Below are 10,363 nucleotides of genomic sequence, written 5' to 3' on the forward strand. Positions count from 1 at the left end.
AAATAAATCACTGACAGAGACACCAGCAAAGCACCCCCACGGCATCACACCTCCTCCTCCATGCTTCATGGTGGGAACCACACATGCGTAGATCATCCGTTCACCTACTCTCCGTCTCACAAAGACACAGCGTTTAGAACCAAAAATCTAAAATTTGGACTCATCAGATCAAAGGACAGATTTCCACTGGTCTAATGTCCATTGCTCGTGTTTCTTGGCCCAAGCAAGTCTCTCCTTCTTATTGGTGTCCTTTAGTAGTGGTTTCTTTGCAGCAATTCAACCATGAAGGCCTGATTCACACAGTCTCCTCAGAACAGATGATGTTGAGATGTGTCTGGTACTTGAACTCTGTTAACCATTTATTTGGGCTGCAATTTCTGAGGCTGGTAACTCTAATGAACGTATCCTCTGCAGCAGAGGTAACTCTGGGTCTTCCTTTCCTATGACGGTTTCATCATAGCGCTTGCGAGTGCAATTGAAGAAACTTTCAAAGTTCTTGAAATGTTCAGGATTGACTGACCTTCATGTCTTAATGATGGACTGTCATTTCTCTTTGCTTATTTGAGCTGTTCTTGCCATAATATGGACTTGGTCTTTTACCAAATAGGGCTATCTTCTGTATACCCCACCTTGTCACAACATAACTGATTGGCTCAAATGCACTAAGAAGGAAATAAATGAACTTTTAACAAGGCACACCTGTTATTTGAAATGCATTCTAGGTCACTACCTCATGAAGCTGGTAGAGAGAATGCCAAGAGTGTGTAAAGCTGTCATCAAGGCAAAGGGTGTCTGCTTTGAAGAACCTCAAATATAAAATAAATGTTGATTGGTTAAACACTTTTTTGGTTACTACGTGATTCCATATGTGTTTTATTGTAGTTGTGATGTCTTCACTGTTATTCTACAATGTAGAAAATAGTCAAAATAAAGAAAAACCCTGGAAGGAGTATATGTGTCCAAACTTTTGACTGGTCACACAAGGAGCAACATGTTTCTCCCAACTGAGTCGATCCTTTAGCAACTCTCTGTTTTCAGTCGAACGCATGCACGTTGTATACACACACAAACAAACAAACAAACAAACAAACAAACAAACACCTACACATACCTATCCACCTACACACCTATCCCAGAGTACACTGTAGCCTCCAGGCACAGTGCATTACCCCAGGTCACTCGCAAGAAAGAGAGAGGGAAAAAAGAGAGAAAATAGAGAAGGTCCCAGGTTACCTCTCTCTCAGGCTCCTTGGTCCCAGGATACCTCTCTCTCAGGCTCTGTGGTCCCAGGTTACCTCTCTCTTAGGCTCTGTGGTCCCAGGTTACCTCTCTCTCAGGCTCTGTGGTCCCAGGTTACCTCTCTCTCAGGCTCCTTGGTCCCAGGATACCTCTCTCTCAGGCTCTGAGGTCCCAGGTTACCTCTCTCTTAGGCTCTGTGGTCCCAGGTTACCTCTCTCTCAGGCTCTGTGGTCCCAGGTTACCTTTCTCTCAGGCTCTGTGGTCCCAGGTTACCTCTCTCTCAGGCTCTGTGGTCCCAGGTTACCTCTCTCTCAGGCTCTGTGGTCCCAGGTTACCTGTCTTTCAGGCTCCTGTGGTCCCAGGTTACCTCTCTCTCAGGCTCTGTGGTCCCAGGTTACATTTCTCTCAGGCTCTGAGGTCCCAGGTTACCTCTCTCTTAGGCTGGTCCCAGGCTCAGGCTGTGGTCCCAGGTTACCTCTCTCTCAGGCTCCGTGGTCCCAGGTTACCTTTCTCTCAGGCTCTGAGGTCCCAGGTTACCTCTCTCTCAGGCTCTGTGGTCCCAGGTTACCTGTCTCTCAGACTCCGTGGTCCCAGGATACCTCTCTCTCAGGCTCTGAGGTCCCAGGTTACCTCTCTCTCAGGCTCCGTGGTCCCAGGTTACCTCTCTCTCAGGCTCCGTGGTCCCAGGATACCTCTCTCTCAGGCTCTGTGGTCCCAGGTTACCTTTCTCTCAGGCTCCTTGGTCCCAGGATACCTCTCTCTCAGGCTCTGTGGTCCCAGGTTACATTTCTCTCAGGCTCCGTGGTCCCAGGTTACCTCTCTCTCAGGCTCCGTGGTCCCAGGTTACCTCTCTCTCAGGCTCTGAGGTCCCAGGTTACCTCTCTCTCAGGCTCTGTGGTCCCAGGTTACCTGTCTCTCAGGCTCCTTGGTCCCAGGATACCTCTCTCTCAGGCTCTGAGGTCCCAGGTTACCTCTCTCTCAGGCTCCGTGGTCCCAGGATACCTCTCTCTCAGACTCCGTGGTCCCAGGATACCTCTCTCTCAGGCTCTGAGGTCCCAGGTTACCTCTCTCTCAGGCTCCTTGGTCCCAGGATACCTCTCTCTCAGGCTCTGTGGTCCCAGGTTACATTTCTCTCAGGCTCTGAGGTCCCAGGTTACCTCTCTCTTAGGCTCTGTGGTCCCAGGTTACCTCTCTCTCAGGCTCTGTGGTCCCAGGTTACCTTTCTCTCAGGCTCTGAGGTCCCAGGTTACCTCTCTCTCAGGCTCCGTGGTCCCAGGATACCTCTCTCTCAGACTCCGTGGTCCCAGGATACCTCTCTCTCAGGCTCTGTGGTCCCAGGTTACCTCTCTCTCAGGCTCCGTGGTCCCAGGTTACCTCTCTCTCAGGCTCCGTGGTCCCAGGATACCTCTCTCTCAGGCTCTGTGGTCCCAGGTTACCTTTCTCTCAGGCTCTGAGGTCCCAGGTTACCTCTCTCTTAGGCTCTGTGGTCCCAGGGCTCCTCAGGCTGGTCCCAGGTTACCTCTCTCTCAGGCTCCGTGGTCCCAGGTTACCTCTCTCAGGCTCTGAGGTCCCAGGTTCCTCTCAGGCTCCGTGGTCCCAGGTTACCTCTCAGGCTCTGAGGTCCCAGGTTCTCTGTGGTCCCAGGTTACCTCTCTCTCAGGTTCTGTGGCTGAAGTCGCTCATTCTTTCTTTTTCTGTTTTAGTGAATGTTAAAATAACATTATAATTGAGTTAGGGGGCAGTGGAAGGGTTGAGACGATAGATAGCACACCACACCACAACACTCAATAGATAGCACACCACAACACTCTGAACTCAATAGATATCACACCACAACACTCTGAACTCAATAGATGGCACACCACAACACACAATAGATAGCACACCACAACACTCTGAACTCAATAGATGGCACACCACAACACACAATAGATAGCACACCACAACACTCTGAACTCAATAGATAGCACACCACAACACTCAATAGATAGCACACCACAACACTCAATAGATATCACACCACAACACTCAATAGACATCACACCACAACATAGATAGCACACCACAACACTCTGAACTCAATAGGTACCACAACAGTCAATAGATATCACACCACAACACTCTGAACTCAATAGATAGCACACCACAACACTCAATAGATAGCACACCACAACACTCTGAACGCAATAGATAGCACACCACAACACTCAATAGATAGCACACCACAACACGCTGAACTCAATAGATAGCACACCACAACACTCAATAGATAGCACACCACAACACTCAATAGATATCACACCACAACACTCAATAGATATCACACCACAACACTCAATAGATATCACACCACAACACTCAATGAGATATGGCACACCACAACACACAATAGATAGCACACCACAATAGATATCACACCACAACACTCAATAGATATCACACCACAACACTCAATAGATAGCACACCACAACACTCAATAGATATCACACCACAACACTCAATAGATAGCACACCACAACACTCTGAACTCAATAGATATCACACCACTACCACTCTGATACTGTCATATCACACTACCACTCTGATACCATACCTCAATAGGATCATAGGTACCACACTACCACTCTGAACTCAATAGGTATCACATAGGTACTACCACGATATCACACTCTGACTACTGTCATACCTCAATAGGTACCACACTACCACTCTGATACTGTCATACCTCAATAGGTACCACACTACCGCTCTGAACTCAATAGGTATCACACTACCACTCTGATACTGTCATACCTCAATAGCAACCATACTCATAATGGTCTAAGTAGCTTCGGCGTTCTCCTGGCTAGACATGGTGTGTGTGTGTTTCTCTCTGTGTGTGTGTGTGTGTGTGTTTCTCTGTGTGTGTGTGTGTGCGTGTCTCTCTTTTCTGTGTGTGTGTGTGTGTGTGTGTGTGTGTGTGTGTGTGTGTGTGTGTGTGTGTGTGTGTGTGTGTGTGTGTGTGTGTGTGTGTGTGTGTGTGTGTGTGTGTGTGTGTGTGTGTGTGTGTGTGTGTGTGTGTGTGTGTGTGTGGTTGTGTGTGTGTGTGTGTGTGTGTGTGTGTGTGTGTGTGTGTGTGTGTGTGTGTGTGTGGTTGTGTGGTTGTGTGCATGGCTATCTCTCCCCCACCGGGAGAGAACAGTGAGGTTTGTAGTTGGTAGCTGCTGGGTTTTGCATGTCAAACAGCCTCCTATGTCTCCAGCGTCTGTGCTTAGCCTTCTGTGAAGACAAGGTTTTTGTGGGAGGCACAATGTTGTGTAATACTGCCCTCTCTATACACATATTTAACCTTTATTTAACTAGGCAATTCAGTGAAGAACAAATTCATATTTACAATGACAGCCTACCCAAGCCAAACCCTAACTTGTACAATGCTGTGCCAATTGTGTGTCGCCCCATGGGGTTGCATCCCAAATTTCACCCCATTCCCTATTTAGCTCACTACTTTAAACCAGGACCCATAGGGGTAGTGCACTACTTTAGACCAAAGCCCATAGGGGTAGTGCACTACTTTAGACCAGGACCCATAGGGGTAGTGCACTACTTTAGACCAGGACCCATAGGGTAGGGCCCATAGGGGTAGAGCACTACTTTAGACCAGGGCCAGTAGGGTAGAGCACTACTTTAGACCAGGGCCCATAGGGTAGTGCACTACTTTAGACCAGGACCAATAGGGTAGGGCACTACTTTAGACCAGGCCCATAGGGTAGAGCACTACTTTAGACCAGGGCCCATAGGGTAGTGCACTACTTTAGACCAGGGCCAAGGGTAGAGCACTACTTTAGACCAGGGTAGAGCACTACTTTAGACCAGGGCCCATAGGGTAGAGGGCACTACTTTAGACCAGACCAGGGCACCTTTAGACCAGGACATAGGGTAGAGCACTACTTTAGACCAGGGACCAGGGACCAGGGCCAATAGGGTAGAGCACTACTTTAGACAAGGGCCCATAGGGTAGAGCACTACTTTAGACCAGGACCAATAGGGTAGGGTCCTACTTTAGACCAGCGCCCATAGAGTAGTGCACTACTTTAGACCAGGGCCCATAGGGGTAGTGCACTACTTTAGACCAGGGCCAGTAGGGTAGAGCACTACTTTAGACCAGGGCCCATAGGGGTAGTGCACTACTTTAGACCAGGGCCAATAGGGTAGTATGTAGGGAATATGGTGCCATATGAGAAGCAAACACAGAGACATAACCTTAGCCAGACAGCCTTGTCACACGTTTCTCCTCCTCTCCTTTTAACTCATATTTGATTAGTTGTCTCAGTTACAACCTTGTCTTCTCAATCATACATCTGTTAGACATTCCTCTTTACTTTGTCACTTAACACTTAAAGGTCTAATACATATGTTTTTATCTCAGTTTCAAAGTACTTTACTTTGAATGTTTTCAAATAAAATGATAAAAAGAATAAAAAACAAAAGCTTCTAAACCATTTTCTCAAGCAGGAATTTAGCTACAACTGTCTGGTTATGGTCTGAGAGAGGAAAACTGACAACTAGCTGTTATTGGCAAAGAGGTTTCTAACTCTCTTTTTTATTGGCTCGTTAGCTAACGTTACGCGACGTGTGTGATCTTACGCATTGTTTACCTAGCTAGGTTCATTGTTTACCTAGCTAGGTTCATTGTCAATCATCAAGTTTGCGGACGACACAACAGTGGTAGGCTTGATTACCAACAACGTTCATTGACGGCCTAGCAGGGATTGGTTACCTTGCTAGGTTCAGGAAAATAACCTCACACTCAACGTCAACAAAACTAAGGAGATGATTGTGGACTTCAGGAAACAGCAGAGGAACATTGTTTACCTAGCATCGATGGAACAGTAGTGGAGACCCTGCTAGGTTTTGTTTCCTAGCTAGGTTCATTCACAGACAAACCAATTGGTCCACTCACACAGACACTTTCCTTCCAGTTCTCTGCTGCCACTTGACCTGGAGGCTGAATTGAAAATCACTTGAGACCATATCTCACTCACTAACTTTAAATACCAGCTGTCAGAGCAGCTCGGGCAGATCACTGCACCTGGTACATAGCCAATCTGTAACTAGCCATTCAACTTCCTCATCCCCATACTGTTATTTTTGTTGTTGTCTGCTCCTTTGCATCCCCAGTATCAAACTACCTGCCCTCCAGGCACCTACACCACCCGATGCTACAGGAAATAAAGATCATCTAATTATTTCACCACTATGGCCACTGCCTGTTACCCCGCTGTCATCCATTTGCAGGTCAGTACAGGTGCATCAAAGCTGGGACCGAGAGACTGAAAAACAGCTTCTATCTCAAGGCCATCAGACTGTTTATTCCATGTGTAACATCTGTTGTGTTGTTTGTGTCACACTGTCTTTGACTTTATCTTGGCCAGCCACTTTAAATGAGAACTTGTTCTCAAATGATGTAAATATAACTGACTTTAAAAATGCTACCTTATATAATGTTTAGCTAGCCCTACATTATTCATCTAAATATGCATACGTTGAATATGTACTCTGTATCATCGACTGCAAAAATCCAGAATGAAATTGTATCACTAGCCACTTTTATGCCACTTGGTTTCATACTTGATCCATATGTAATACAAATCATCTACTGTATCTTGCCTATGCTGCTCTGTACCATCACTCATTCATATATCCTTATGTACATATTCTTTATCCCCTTACACTGTGTATAAGACAGTAGTTTTTTTGGAATTGTTAGTTAGATTACTTGTTCGTTATTACTGCATTGTAGGAACTAGAAGCACAAGCATTTCGCTACACTAGCATTAACATCTGCTAACCATGTGTATGTGACAAATAAAATTTGATTTGATTTGATTTGATTTGTTTACCTAGCTAGGTTCATTGTTTACCTAGCTAGGTTCATTGTTTACCTTGCTAGGTTCATTGTTTACCTAGCTAGGGTCATTGTTTACCTTGCTAGGTTCATTGTTTACCTAGCTAGGTTCATTGTTTACCTAGCTAGGTTCATTGTTTACCTTGCTAGGTTCATTGTTTACCTTGCTATGTTCATTGTTTACCTAGCTAGGTTCATTGTTTACCTACCTAGGTTCATTGTTTACCTTGCTAGGTTCATTGTTTACCTTGCTAGGTTCATTGTTTACCTAGCTAGGTTCATTGTTTACCCTGCTAGGTTCATTGTTTACCTAGCTAGGTTCATTCACCCCCAAAGCCAATTCCTCCTTTGGCCGCCTTTCCTTCCAGTTCTCTGCTGCCACTGACTGGAACGAATTGCAAAAAGCACTGAAGCTGGAGACTCATATCTCCCTCACTAGCTTTAAATACCAGCTGTCAGAGCAGCTCACAGATCACTGCACCTGTACATAGCCAATCTGTAACTAGCACATTCAACTTCCTCATCCCCATACTGTTATTTTTGTTGTTGTTGCTCCTTTGCACCCCAGTATCTCTACTTGCACATTTGCACATACAATTAGTCGCAATTGTAAATGAGAACTTCTAATTATTTCACCACTATGGCCTATTTATTGCCTTACCTCCGTACTCCATTTGCACACACTGTATATAGATTGTCTACTGTATTATTGACTGTACGCTTGTTTACTCCATGTGTAACTCTGTTGTCGTTGTTTGTGTCACACTGCTTTGCTTTATCTTGGCCAGGTTGCAGTTGTAAGTGAGAACTTGTTCTCAACTGGCCTACCTGGTTAAATAAAGGTGAATTAAATATTAAAAAAGAAAATGTTTTGCTAGCTAGCGACATGTAAGCTAAAGTACTACACCCGTTGAATATGGCCGGTGTCAGTAAACGTTGGCAAAAAATGCAGAATGAAATTGTTGCCAGCAGAGCTGGTTAGGCTGCTTTCATGTTGACCAGAGGTAAACAAATCATTGGCCAGAGTGTCAGGTGTGCACTCTGAACGCTCTGAGAGCAAAGCGAGATGGGTGGGGCTAAAGCTTAGGAGGGTGTGAACGATACTGAATGGGTGGGGCTAAAGCTCAAGAGGGTGTGAACGATACTGAATGGGTGGGGCTAAAGCTTAGGAGGGTGTGAACGATACTGAATGGGTGGGGCTAAAGCTCAAGAGGGTGTGAACGATACTGAATGGGTGGGGCTAAAGCTTAGGAGGGTGTGAACGATGCTGCATGGATTTAGTTAAAGACGAGCTCTTCACTAGATACCAAAACATTCAAAGGCCATTTTCTCAAAAGTGAGTTTACAAGTTAATCAACTTTCAAAGCAGAATTACTTTCCTCAAAAATTCGGTTTATGATATATCATTTTGTAGCTCTGAGCCTCTACTGTTATCCATTGTAAAAAATAAATAAATAAAAAATGAAATGTAGCAAATGTTGTTAGTCACAAGTGTTCTAACTGTAGCTGTCCAATTTCCATTTTTTATTTTTTAAATTCATTTTTACAAAGTCATTAAATTCTCTTCTGATTCCACAGGAAAGCAACCTAAAGGTGATACTGGCCAAAGGCATGTGGATCTTTTCCAGGTTGTTGATGTTTGCAGTGTGTTTACGGAAGTTGTCTTGTGTCCCAATGCAATGAGTCATAGCTGTAGATTCAACCACACCATTTGGTTGATTGACCATAGATTGTTGGTTGCATTATAAATAATTTATATTTATTTATCCTTTATTTAACTAGGCAAGTCAGTTAAAGAACAAATTCTTATTTACAATGACAGCCTATGAACAGTGGGTTAACTGCCTGTTGAGGGGGAGAACGACAGATTTGTACCTTGTCAGCTCGGGGATTTGAACTTGCAACCTTTCAGTTACTAGTCCAATGCTCTAACCACTAGGCTACCCTAGTGTTGGTGTCTGTATTTCTGCACACTTGTGTGTCAGTGTGTGTGTGTCAGTGTGTATGTGGAAGTGACTATGGATGAGCGTGTGCCTGCGCCTCATAATCTAGTCCCTGTTGTGTTTCATTTCGCTCGCCTCTTCATCTGTGAAGTTGTTCTGCGTTCTCCTTCATCTGCTCCCTCTACACAGTCACAGTGCAGACGTTTCCTTCCAGGCCCCTGATGTCTTCCCCATGACATAAATCAACAAGGCAACCTTGACAGTGATGCTCTAGTAGGGTGCCACTTGGGACTTACCCTCTGTATATGTACAGTGAGAGAGAGAGAGTGACACATAAGAGAGAGAGAGAGACCCTCAGTAACACATAAGAGAGAGAGAGACCCTCACCGACACATAAGAGAGAGAGACCCTCAGTGACACATAAGAGAGAGAGAGAGAGACCCTCAGTGACACATAAGAGAGAGAGAGACCCTCACCGACACATAAGAGAGAGAGAGACCCTCACCGACACATAAGAGAGAGAGACCCTCAGTGACACATAAGAGAGAGAGAGACCCTCAGTGACACATAAGAGAGAGAGAGACCCTCAGTGACACATAAGAGAGACCCTCAGAGAGAGAGACCCTCACAGACACATAAGAGAGAGAGAGACCCTCACCGACACATAAAGAGAGAGACCCTCACCGACACATAAGAGAGAGAGACCCTCACCGACACATAAGAGAGAGAGAGACCCTCACCGACACATGACACAAGAGAGAGAGAGACCCTCAGTGACACATAAGAGAGAGAGAGACCCTCACCGACACATAAGAGAGAGAGAGACCCTCACAGACACGTAAGAGAGAGAGAGACCCTCACCGACACATAAGAGAGAGAGAGACCCTCACCGACACATAAGAGAGAGAGACCCTCAGTGACACATAAGAGAGAGAGACCCTCAGTGACACATAAGAGAGAGAGAGACCCTCACCGACACATAAGCGAGAGAGAGACCCTCACCGACACATAAGAGAGAGAGACCCTCACCGACACATACCAGAGACCACTGAGCTAGACCCTCACCGAAACATAATAAGAGAGAGACCCTCACCGACACGAAAAAGAGAGAGAGACCCCACCACTACTACTGCTACTGCTAATGCTACTACTACTAAAAATAATAATAATGATACTACTACTACTACTGCCACTACTACTACTACTACTGCTGCTACTACTACTACTACTACTACTACTGCTACTACTACTACTACTACTGATACTACTGCTGCTACTACTACTACTAGAACTACT

Source organism: Oncorhynchus tshawytscha, linkage group LG31 (genome assembly GCF_018296145.1).
Source record: "Oncorhynchus tshawytscha isolate Ot180627B linkage group LG31, Otsh_v2.0, whole genome shotgun sequence".
NCBI classification, from domain to species: Eukaryota; Metazoa; Chordata; class Actinopteri; order Salmoniformes; family Salmonidae; genus Oncorhynchus; species Oncorhynchus tshawytscha.